The 9,228-nt window shown below is 50.1% G+C and overlaps 1 long non-coding RNA gene across 1 annotated transcript; it reads left to right on the top strand.

Annotated features, from left to right (window-relative positions):
• The first annotated feature begins 1,175 nt into the window (after positions 1–1,175).
• LOC127161817 (uncharacterized) lies at positions 1,176–3,242 on the top strand. The gene is made up of 3 exons (XR_007827189.1): positions 1,176–1,295; positions 1,329–1,587; positions 1,631–3,242. It is a non-coding gene; the product is annotated as an uncharacterized LOC127161817 (long non-coding RNA).
• Positions 3,243–9,228: the final 5,986 nt, after the last annotated feature.

Here is a 9,228-nt window from a genome sequence, read left to right as displayed (position 1 = left end):
GCATGTTTCTAGCATGATTAACAGTTTGCTAGCAAGTTGCTAGCATGTTTCTAGCATGATTAGCATGTCACTAGCATGTTTCTAACATGATTAGCATGTCGTTAGCATGTTTCTAGCATGATTAACAAGTTTGCTAGCATGTTTCTAGCATGATTAGCAGTTTGCTAGCATGTTTCTAGCATGATTAGCAAGTCGCTAGCATGTTTCTAGCATGATTGGCATGTCGCTAGCATGTTTCTAGCATGATTAGCACAGTTGCTAGCATGTTTCTAGCATGATTAGCATTTCGCTAGCATGTTTCTAGCATGATTAACAAGTTACTGGCATGTTGCTAGCATGATTTAGCTAGATAGATTAGAAATATTAGAAATATTAGAGTGGAAGCTTGAGTCTAAATGGATTAGAAATAGTACATAGAAGGGAAGCTTGATTGAGGCTCAAGGGATTCTGGGAGTTTAGATTTGAATTTTGTCAGTTGGAGTTTGAATAGTGTTGGCTCATTTGAACATTCCGTCAATGTAAGTCTATGGGATTTTTGGTGAGTTAGTTAGTCTGGTTTACGAAAACCGTAAGCCGGATCAGTTAGAAAAGATATAGCACACCGAGTCAGACCAGCCTGAAGATCTGGACCGAGTTTGATATTGATATGTACATTTCCTGAAGAAAATGTGAGTGGTGCTTGCAGTGGCAAAACTTGGCACTCTGTTGCTAGGGTGTTGCTGTGGGGTTGCTAGGGTACTCTGGGTGGTTGCTAGGGTACCCAGGGTGGTTGCTAAGGTGTTGCTATGCGGTTGCTAGGGTACCGGGGTGGTTGCTAGGGTACCCAGGGTGGTTGCTAGGGTGTTGCTATGCGGTTGCTAGGGTACCCAGGGTGGTTGCTAGGGCGGTTGCTAGGGTAAATGGGGTGGTTGCTAGGGTGCTGCTATGCGGTTTCTAGGGTACTCGGGGTGGTTGCTAGGGCGGTTGCTAGGGTACACAGGGTGATTGCTAAGGTGTTGCTATGCGGTTGCTAGGGTAACCGGGGTGGTTGCTAGGGTGTTGCTATGTGGTTGCTAAGGTAACCGGGGTGGTTGCTAGGGCGGTTGCTAGGGTACCCAGGGTGGGTGCTAAGGTGTTGCTATGTGGTTGCTAGGGTAACCGGGGTGGTTGCTAGGGTATTGCTATGCGGTTGCTAGGGTAATCGGGTTGGTTGCTAGGGCGGTTGCTAAGGTATCCAGGGTGGTTGCTAAGGTGTTGCTATGCGGTTGCTAGGGTATCCAGGATGGTTGCTAGGGTGTTGCTATGCGGTTGCTAGGGTACTTGGGGTGGTTGCTAGGGCTGTTGCTAAGGTACTTGGGCTGGTTGCTAAGGTGTTGCTATGCGGTTGCTAGGGTATCCAGGATGGTTGCTAGGGTGTTGCTATGCGGTTGCTAGGGTACTCGGGGTGGTTGCTAGGGCGGTTGCTAAGGTACTTGGGCTGGTTGCTAAGGTGTTGCTATGCGGTTGCTAGGGTAACCGGGGTGGTTGCTAGAGTGTTGCTATGCGGTTGCTAGGGTACTCGGGGTGGTTGCTAGGGCGGTTGCTAGGGTACCCAGGGTGGTTGCTAAGGTGCTGCTATGCGGTTGCTAGGGTAACCGGAGTGGTTGCTAAGGTGTTGCTATGCGGTTGCTAGGGTACTCGGGGTGGTTGCTAGGGCGGTTGCTAAGGTACTTGAGGTGGTTGCTAAGGTGTTGCTATGCCGTTGCTAGGGTATCCAGGGTGGTTGCTAGGGTGTTGCTATGCGGTTGCTAGGGTACTTGGGGTGGTTGCTAGGGCGGTTGCTAAGGTACTTGGGGTGGTTGCTAGAGTGTTGTTAGGCAGTTACTAGTTGTCACAGATCATTACTATGGAGTTTTATAGAGTTCTTAACCTGATTTAACGCTTAGCTAATCACTATTAGCATGTAGCTATTCACTGCTAGCATGACTAGCATCTTAAGGATTCCTATTTGCTAGCATGAATCAAAAGAACCAAGTCCCATGTCTGTACGATGTTCTGATGTAGAGATATAGGACTTGCTAGATGGTTGCTAGGGTACTCTGTTTGGTTGCTAGGGAGTGGCTTGGCAGCTACCAATGATGACACTCCAAAGGCTGCTTGCCACTATGAATGATATAAATCAACCTCCATGTCTCTATGACATTCAGATTTGAAGATATGTCTGGGTGGGTTTTGGTTGCTAGGGTGCTCGATAGTGGTTGCTAGGGAGTGGCTAGGAAGTGGTGGAGCTGATTCATGATTGGCTGTTTACTGCCCTGAGTCAAATGAGCCCACCCCCATGTCTCTATGACACTGTGATCCAAAGATATTCATCTGGGCTTTTATAATGGCAGTCTATGGGATCAGTTGCTAGGGTACTCTGTTTGGTTGCTAGGGAGTGGCTTGGCAGCTACCAATGAGGAGACTCCAAAGGCTGCCTGCCAGTATGAATGATATAAACCAACCCCCATGTCTCTATGACATTCAGGTTTGAAGATATGCCTTTTCAGGTTTGGGTTGCTAGGGTGCTCGATAGTGGTTGCTAGGGCGTGGCTAGGAAGTGGTGAAGCTGATTCATGATTGGCTGTTTACTGCCCCGAATCAAATGAGCCCACCCCCATGTCTCTATGACACTGTGATCCAAAGATATTCATCTGGGCTTTTATAATGGCAGTCTATGGGATCAGTTGCTAGGGTGCTCTAAATGGTTGCTAGGGCGTGGCTTGACAGCTTATCGGTGATCCTGAGAGTCTGATTGGTTGTCTGAGTTAAATGAGCCCTCCCCCATGTCTCTATGACATTGTGATGCAGAGTTATGTTCAATGCAAAATTCCTATGTAAATTACCATAGTAGGAAAAACACATGCTTTTCATGGGCCGTCCCTCCCCATAGTATGTCAATGGGGCCACTTTGGGGGGCTCTTGCGCCCCAGGGGTACAACTTATACCCCATTGCGAGGTATGTTCTCGCACAGCTTGCGAGCCTCTCCAGATATGGCGAATCGCATGTTTCTACGAAATTCTCGCTCGGCGCTACGACCCGTCAAAGTTTGCCGCAATGTTAAGTCTATGGGAATTTTTCGGCTGGTTTTTCGCCCATGGGGCGAACATCGTACACCCGATCGCTTATAAAAGTCATAGCACACCATTCCCGAATAGGCCGCACAATTTGACACCCGTTTCATAGGTCTATGACAAACGGTGCGGGACGAGTTACGCGCCGAAATTGTGTACGGAAGAAAAATAAGAAGAAGAAGAATAATAATCCCCACCAAATAACGAGCCAGTTTGTCGAAATAACGACTTAGTATCTCGAAATAACGAGTTATTATTTTGAAATAACGAGATAAGTTTTTACATTATTTTCCTCCCCCAACATAGGTTTTCTTTTTTCCCCAACAAATAACGAGTTAAGAAGTCGAAATAACGACTTAATATATCGAAATAAGAGTTATGACGAAATAACGAGATGAATTTTCTTTTTTTCCCTCCCCTCCACTATAGGTTTTCTTTTTTTTTCTCTCCCCACCATGCGGTTCAGGGCTTCCGTAGTTTGGAAATGTTAGACTGTTAATCATTGTAGTTATAGGCCCATAGACTTACTCATAGCATAAATATTTTCATTGAGGAGTAAACTAATAACCAGATCTTTTATTATTCTCACAGTGCACTTGTGCGGTGATGCGCTACACTATTATTGCAGGGCAAATAAATTGTAATAATAAATTCACATCTTAAGACTTGCAAGTGGATTTAGCACTTTCATATATATAATGGTAATAAAAATTATTCGTGGCTGCTAAATTTTGTCAACACACAATCCACTACAGTCAATTTTTAGGCCTACAATTTCTATCTGACTCATGTCATTTTCCCCTTGTTTTTGATTTGCAGATGATGGTGAAGTGAGGACGGACGACAAGTTTTCAGATTTTCAGTTTCCACATTTTCAGTTTCACAGTTATTGATGTTAATTTTGTTTGATGTTTCTTAAAATATATATGTTCATGTTTCACACAATATTAAGATTTAAATTTTATTTAATTTTGTATTTTAAATTTTATTTTTAAGATTTAAAGTTTATTTAAATGCAAATATAATATGTACTTTTAATATTAAATTCATGATTAATAAACAATGTAGAAGAAGTGGCTTGATGACTGATTATTTATGTACAGGTATCAGTAGAGGTTAGGAGAACGTTCTGGGAACCTTCAGGGAACTTTCTGGGAACCTTTTAGGAACGTTCCCTGTTGGTTAGCCAGGAAAGTTTTCTTAACGTAAATAGAACGTTCCCTGTAGGTTAGGGGAACGTTCCGGGAACATTCTCGGAACGTTGCGGGAACGTTCCCGATAGGTTCCCAGAACGTTCCCCTAACCTACAGGGAACGTTCTATTTACGTTAAGAAAACTTTCCTGGCTAACCAATAGGGAACGTTCTTGGGAACGTTCTGGGAACGTTCTTGGGAACGTTCTGGGAACCAAAACCTAACGTTCCCAGAACGTTCTGGGAACCAAAAATTGTTAGCTGGGGTGCTTTCAGCGCAGCTGTTAGAAATCCGCGTTCAAGTGCGCGCAATAGGCTGAAACTTGCCACAAAGCACCGGCAAAAGTAATTACGAAAATGAATGTGTTGGGGGGAAATAGTAAGGATATTGTCACAAATCTGGTCTGTGTCCCGTTGTCCACCAACCACCAGATGTCACTCTCGCATCACTTACGCACTCTGACTGTCACTATACATCTCGGACTGCATCTCCCATCCTCCACTGTTCTTATTGCGTCAGTCCCCGTGACCAATCAGGCGCCCTATAAAAACCCCGCTCCTTTTCAGTGCACTTCACGGTTGGTTGTATTATCCTGTTGTTGTTATCGTTAGCGTTTCCTAGTTTCCTCGTTCCTGGTTCCTGGTTTTGTTCTCTCGCCTGGTTTCTCGTTTGGACTGTCTAGCCGCCTGCCTTTTGGACTATTGCTCACGTTTATTGGATTACTCACTCCCACTGCCTTTGATTTTCCTGTCTGCTCCCGTCTCGACCCAGCCTGTACGACCATGTCTTTGTCTCGCGATTTAAATAAAAGCTTGCATATGGATCCGCTCGCCTCTCGTCTCGTTCATCTCGTTACAGAACCAACCGTCACAAAAGGATCCAGCAGCTTTTCACCCGGACATTCTGCAGATATGGACACCAACAGGACTTTATTTCGGATCAAACAGAGATCACACACACTCGAGCAGTACACCCGTGAGTTTATTTCCATTTCAAATTACTCCACCCTCCCGGACTGTACAATTATTGAAACTTTCTGTGATGGCGTAAATCAGCCTTTAAGGGCGAGGCTGAGACGCGAGGGTCCGCGTTCGTCTCTTGCGGAATTTATGAACTTTGCCTTATTGTGTGTGGGCTCGCCGTGTACTGTGGGGGTCGCGAAGGGGGAACGCGACAACGCGGACGCGGCAGCTCCGCACCCCGCTCGCAGATTGGTGGTTACGCCGGATCACGACGTCAAAACCAAGTTTTCCGCCTGGATCGCTCGCGAGATGGCGGCCGTGGCGGAGCGCGCTCGAGCAATGGCGTCGACAGCAGTGCCCGATCACAAGATGGCGGCAGCGCCGGCGCGCGCTCACAAAATGGCGGCGACTGCGGTGCCCGTTTGCAAGATGGCGGCGGTGCCAGCGCGCGCTCACAAGATGGCGGCAGCGCCGGCGTGCGCTCACAAGATGGCGGCGGCGCCGGCGTGCGCTCACAAGATGGCGGCGACGGCGGAGCCCGTTCACAAGATGGCGGTGAAAACAGAGCTTCGTCACGTCACAGCTGCCATATCAGAGCCATATAAAGTTGCAGCTGTCCTTCCTGAGTCAAGTCAAGTTTCTGGGTCAAGTCAAGTTGCAGCTGTTTCCCCTGAGTCAAGTCAAGTTGTCAAGTCAAGACAAGCTACAGCTGTTGTTCCTGTGTCAAATCAAGCTGGAGCTGTGTTTCCTGCGTCAAGTCAAGTCAGAGCCATTGCCCCTGTCGCAAGTCAAATTACAGCCATCTTTCCAGAGCCACTGCACAAGATGGCTGCCGTCTCCAAGCCACTCCACAATGTGGACGCCATTCCAGAACCTGTGGTCAACACCCGGACGCCACCTGTGGTCATGATGGCCCACGTGCTGGATACACCTCTAATAACAGTTTGGGCAGCTAAAATGGCGCTCCATGTCGCGGCAGCTACCTCTGGCTCAAGTCAAGACACAGCTGCCGTTCTCCACGAGTCGAGCCAAGTCACAGTTGTTCCCCACGAGCAGTTGTTCCCCACGAGCCATGTTGTTCCTGAGTTACGCTACAGCTGTTGTTCCTGAGTCAAGCCATGTTGTTCCTGAGTCAAGTCACGCTACATCTGTTGTTCCTGAGTCAAGCCAGGTTACAGCAGATCCTCATGAGCCAAGTCAAGCTGTTGCGGTTGCTCCAGAGTCAAGTCAGGCTACAGCTCAAGCTTCCAAGTCCAGTCCAGCTTCCAAGTCCAGTCCAGCTTCCGCCATCATTCCTGAGTCCGAGTCTGCACTGCTCAAGATGGCTGCCACGCCAGAGCTTGACGCTAAGATAACCACTAACGCCACGTCAGCCCAGCCAGCGCCTGCTAACGCCACGTCAGCCCAGCCAGCGCCTGCTAACGCCACGTCAGCCCAGCCAGCGCCTGCTAACGCCACGTCAGCCAGGCCACAACCGGTCAGGGTCGTGTCTGCCTCTGCTGAACCTGCACCAGCTGCTGTTTCTACTAAGTCAAGTCAAGTCACAGCCAAGTCAAGTCATGTTCCAGTTGTTCCTACCAAGTCAAGTCACGTCTCGTCTGACCTTCCAGAGCCCAGTCACGTCTCGTCTATCTGTCCAAAGCCTCACCATGTCCCGCCTGACGGCCCAGAGTCGAGTCACGTCCCACCTGACGGCCCAGAGTCGAGTCACGTCCCGCCTGACGGCCCAGAGTCGAGTCACGTCCCGCCTGACGGCCCAGAGTCGAGTCACGTCCCGCCTGACGGCCCAGAGTCAAGTCTCGTCTCGTCTGACCGCCCAGAGTCAGGCCACATCTCGTCTGACCGCCCAGAGTCAGATCACGCCCCGTCCGATGACCCTAAGTCAAGTCACATCTCGTCAGACATCCCAAGATCACGGCCTATCATGATAGCCAGCGTACTGGACCCACCACAACCTCCCGATGCTGCTCTTCCTTTAATGGCGGTTGCCATTTGGTGTGTGTGGGCTGCACACTGTGCCCCTGAGGCCACGCCTGTTCACAAGTCAGCTCCTGAGGTCACGTCTGTTCTAAAGTCAATCCCTGAGGCCACGTCTGGTCACAAGTCGGCTCCAGAGCTCCCCTCACTTGGAGAAGCCATGCCAATGCCTCCTGAGGTGTCAGCCTTGGCTGTAGATCCTCCCATGGAGGCGGCATCCCCCAATAACCTCTCTGCTTCTCCCCTTGTTCTGTCAGCCTTCTCTGTCTCTGCTTTTCCCAGGTCCCAGACCATAACGCGGTTTCCTGCTCCGTCCCAGCTCCCGCCTGGTCACAAGCCAGCTCCAGAGCTCCCGCCTGATCTCAAGCCTGCTCCAGAGCTCCCGTCTGATCTCAAGCCTGCTCCAGAGCTCCCGTCTGATCTCAAGCCTGCTCCAAAGCTTCCGTCTGATCTCAAGCCTGCTCCAGAGCTCCCGTCTGATCTCAAGTCTGCTCCAGAGGTCCCGTCTGGTCTCGAGTCTGCCCCAGAGGCCTTCCCCGTCGGAGAAGCTGCGCCAATGCCTCCAGAGGTGTCAGCGTCAGCTGTAGAACCTCTTATGGAGAGGGCGTCCCCTTACAAGCTCTCTGCTTCTCCCCCTATTCTGTCTACCTCCTCTGTCCCTGTTCTCCCCAGGTCCCAGACCATGACGCAGGCTCCTGTTCCGCCCCGGAGGGCTGCAGCGCCTCCTGTTCCGCCCTGGGGGGCTGCTGCGCCCTCTCCCCCTATTCTGTCTGCCTCCTCTGTCCCTGCTTTCCCCAGGTCCCAGACCGTGACGCAGATTCCTGTTTCGCCCCAGAGGGCTGTTCCGCCCTGGAGGAGTCCTGCTCCACCTCCAGTTCCGCCCTGGAGGAGTCCTGCTCCGCCTCCAGTTCCGCCCTGGAGGAGTCCTGCTCCGCCTCCAGTTCCGCCCTGGAGGAATCCTGCTCCACCTCCGGTTCCGCCGTGGAGGAGTCCTGCTCCGCCTCCAGTTCCGCCCTGGAGGAATCCTGCTCCACCTCCGGTTCCGCCGTGGAGGAGTCCTGCTCCGCCTCCAGTGCCGCCCTGGAGGACTGCTCTACCTTCAGCTCCGCCCTGGAGTACGCCTGTGCCTCATGCTCCGCCCCCGGCTCCGTCCTGGAGGGCCTTGGTGCTGCCGGTCCTGCCTCAATCACTGGATCCTCCGCAGGGACCTGGTCCTCCAGCCCTCGCCCTGTCTCGCTCCCGCCCCACCGCTCCCCTGGACTGTTACTCTGTTGGAGCATCTGGAAGCTGCTCCTTGGGGGGGGGGCTATGTCACAAATCTGGTCTGTGTCCCGTTGTCCACCAACCACCAGATGTCACTCTCGCATCACTTACGCACTCTGACTGTCACTATACATCTCGGACTGCATCTCCCATCCTCCACCGTTCTTATTGCGTCAGTCCCCGTGACCAATCAGGCGCCCTATAAAAACCCCGCTCCTTTTCAGTGCACTTCACGGTTGGTTGTATTATCCTGTTGTTGTTATCGTTAGCGTTTCCTAGTTTCCTCGTTCCTGGTTCCTGGTTTTGTTCTCTCGCCTGGTTTCTCGTTTGGACTGTCTAGCCGCCTGCCTTTTGGACTATTGCTCACGTTTATTGGATTACTCACTCCCACTGCCTTTGATTTTCCTGTCTGCTCCCGTCTCGACCCAGCCTGTATGACCATGTCTTTGTCTCGCGATTTAAATAAAAGCTTGCATATGGATCCGCTCGCCTCTCGTCTCGTTCATCTCGTTACAGATATATTTGAATTATTTATTAATAAACTAGTGTATTCTGAGTCAGTGTCGCAAAGTTACTTATTCGCAATCTCCTCTTTGGACGCGCTTTTAGAAAGAAATGCATCTTTGTGGATTACATAATGAAAAAGTTTTTGTTTTCGATTTGTTTTATTTCGTTAAGCAATAATTTAAAGTGTTTTTTATCATGTCAGTGAGGCATGTATTCGCTGAGTTTCGGTTCATTTTTGTGAAGAGTACCTGTTT

This window comes from Labeo rohita, unplaced genomic scaffold, assembly GCF_022985175.1.
Source record: "Labeo rohita strain BAU-BD-2019 unplaced genomic scaffold, IGBB_LRoh.1.0 scaffold_748, whole genome shotgun sequence".
Classification (NCBI taxonomy): domain Eukaryota; kingdom Metazoa; phylum Chordata; class Actinopteri; order Cypriniformes; family Cyprinidae; genus Labeo; species Labeo rohita.
The sequence above is the reverse complement of the archived record's forward strand: the minus strand, read 5'-3'. Positions and strand labels throughout refer to the sequence as shown.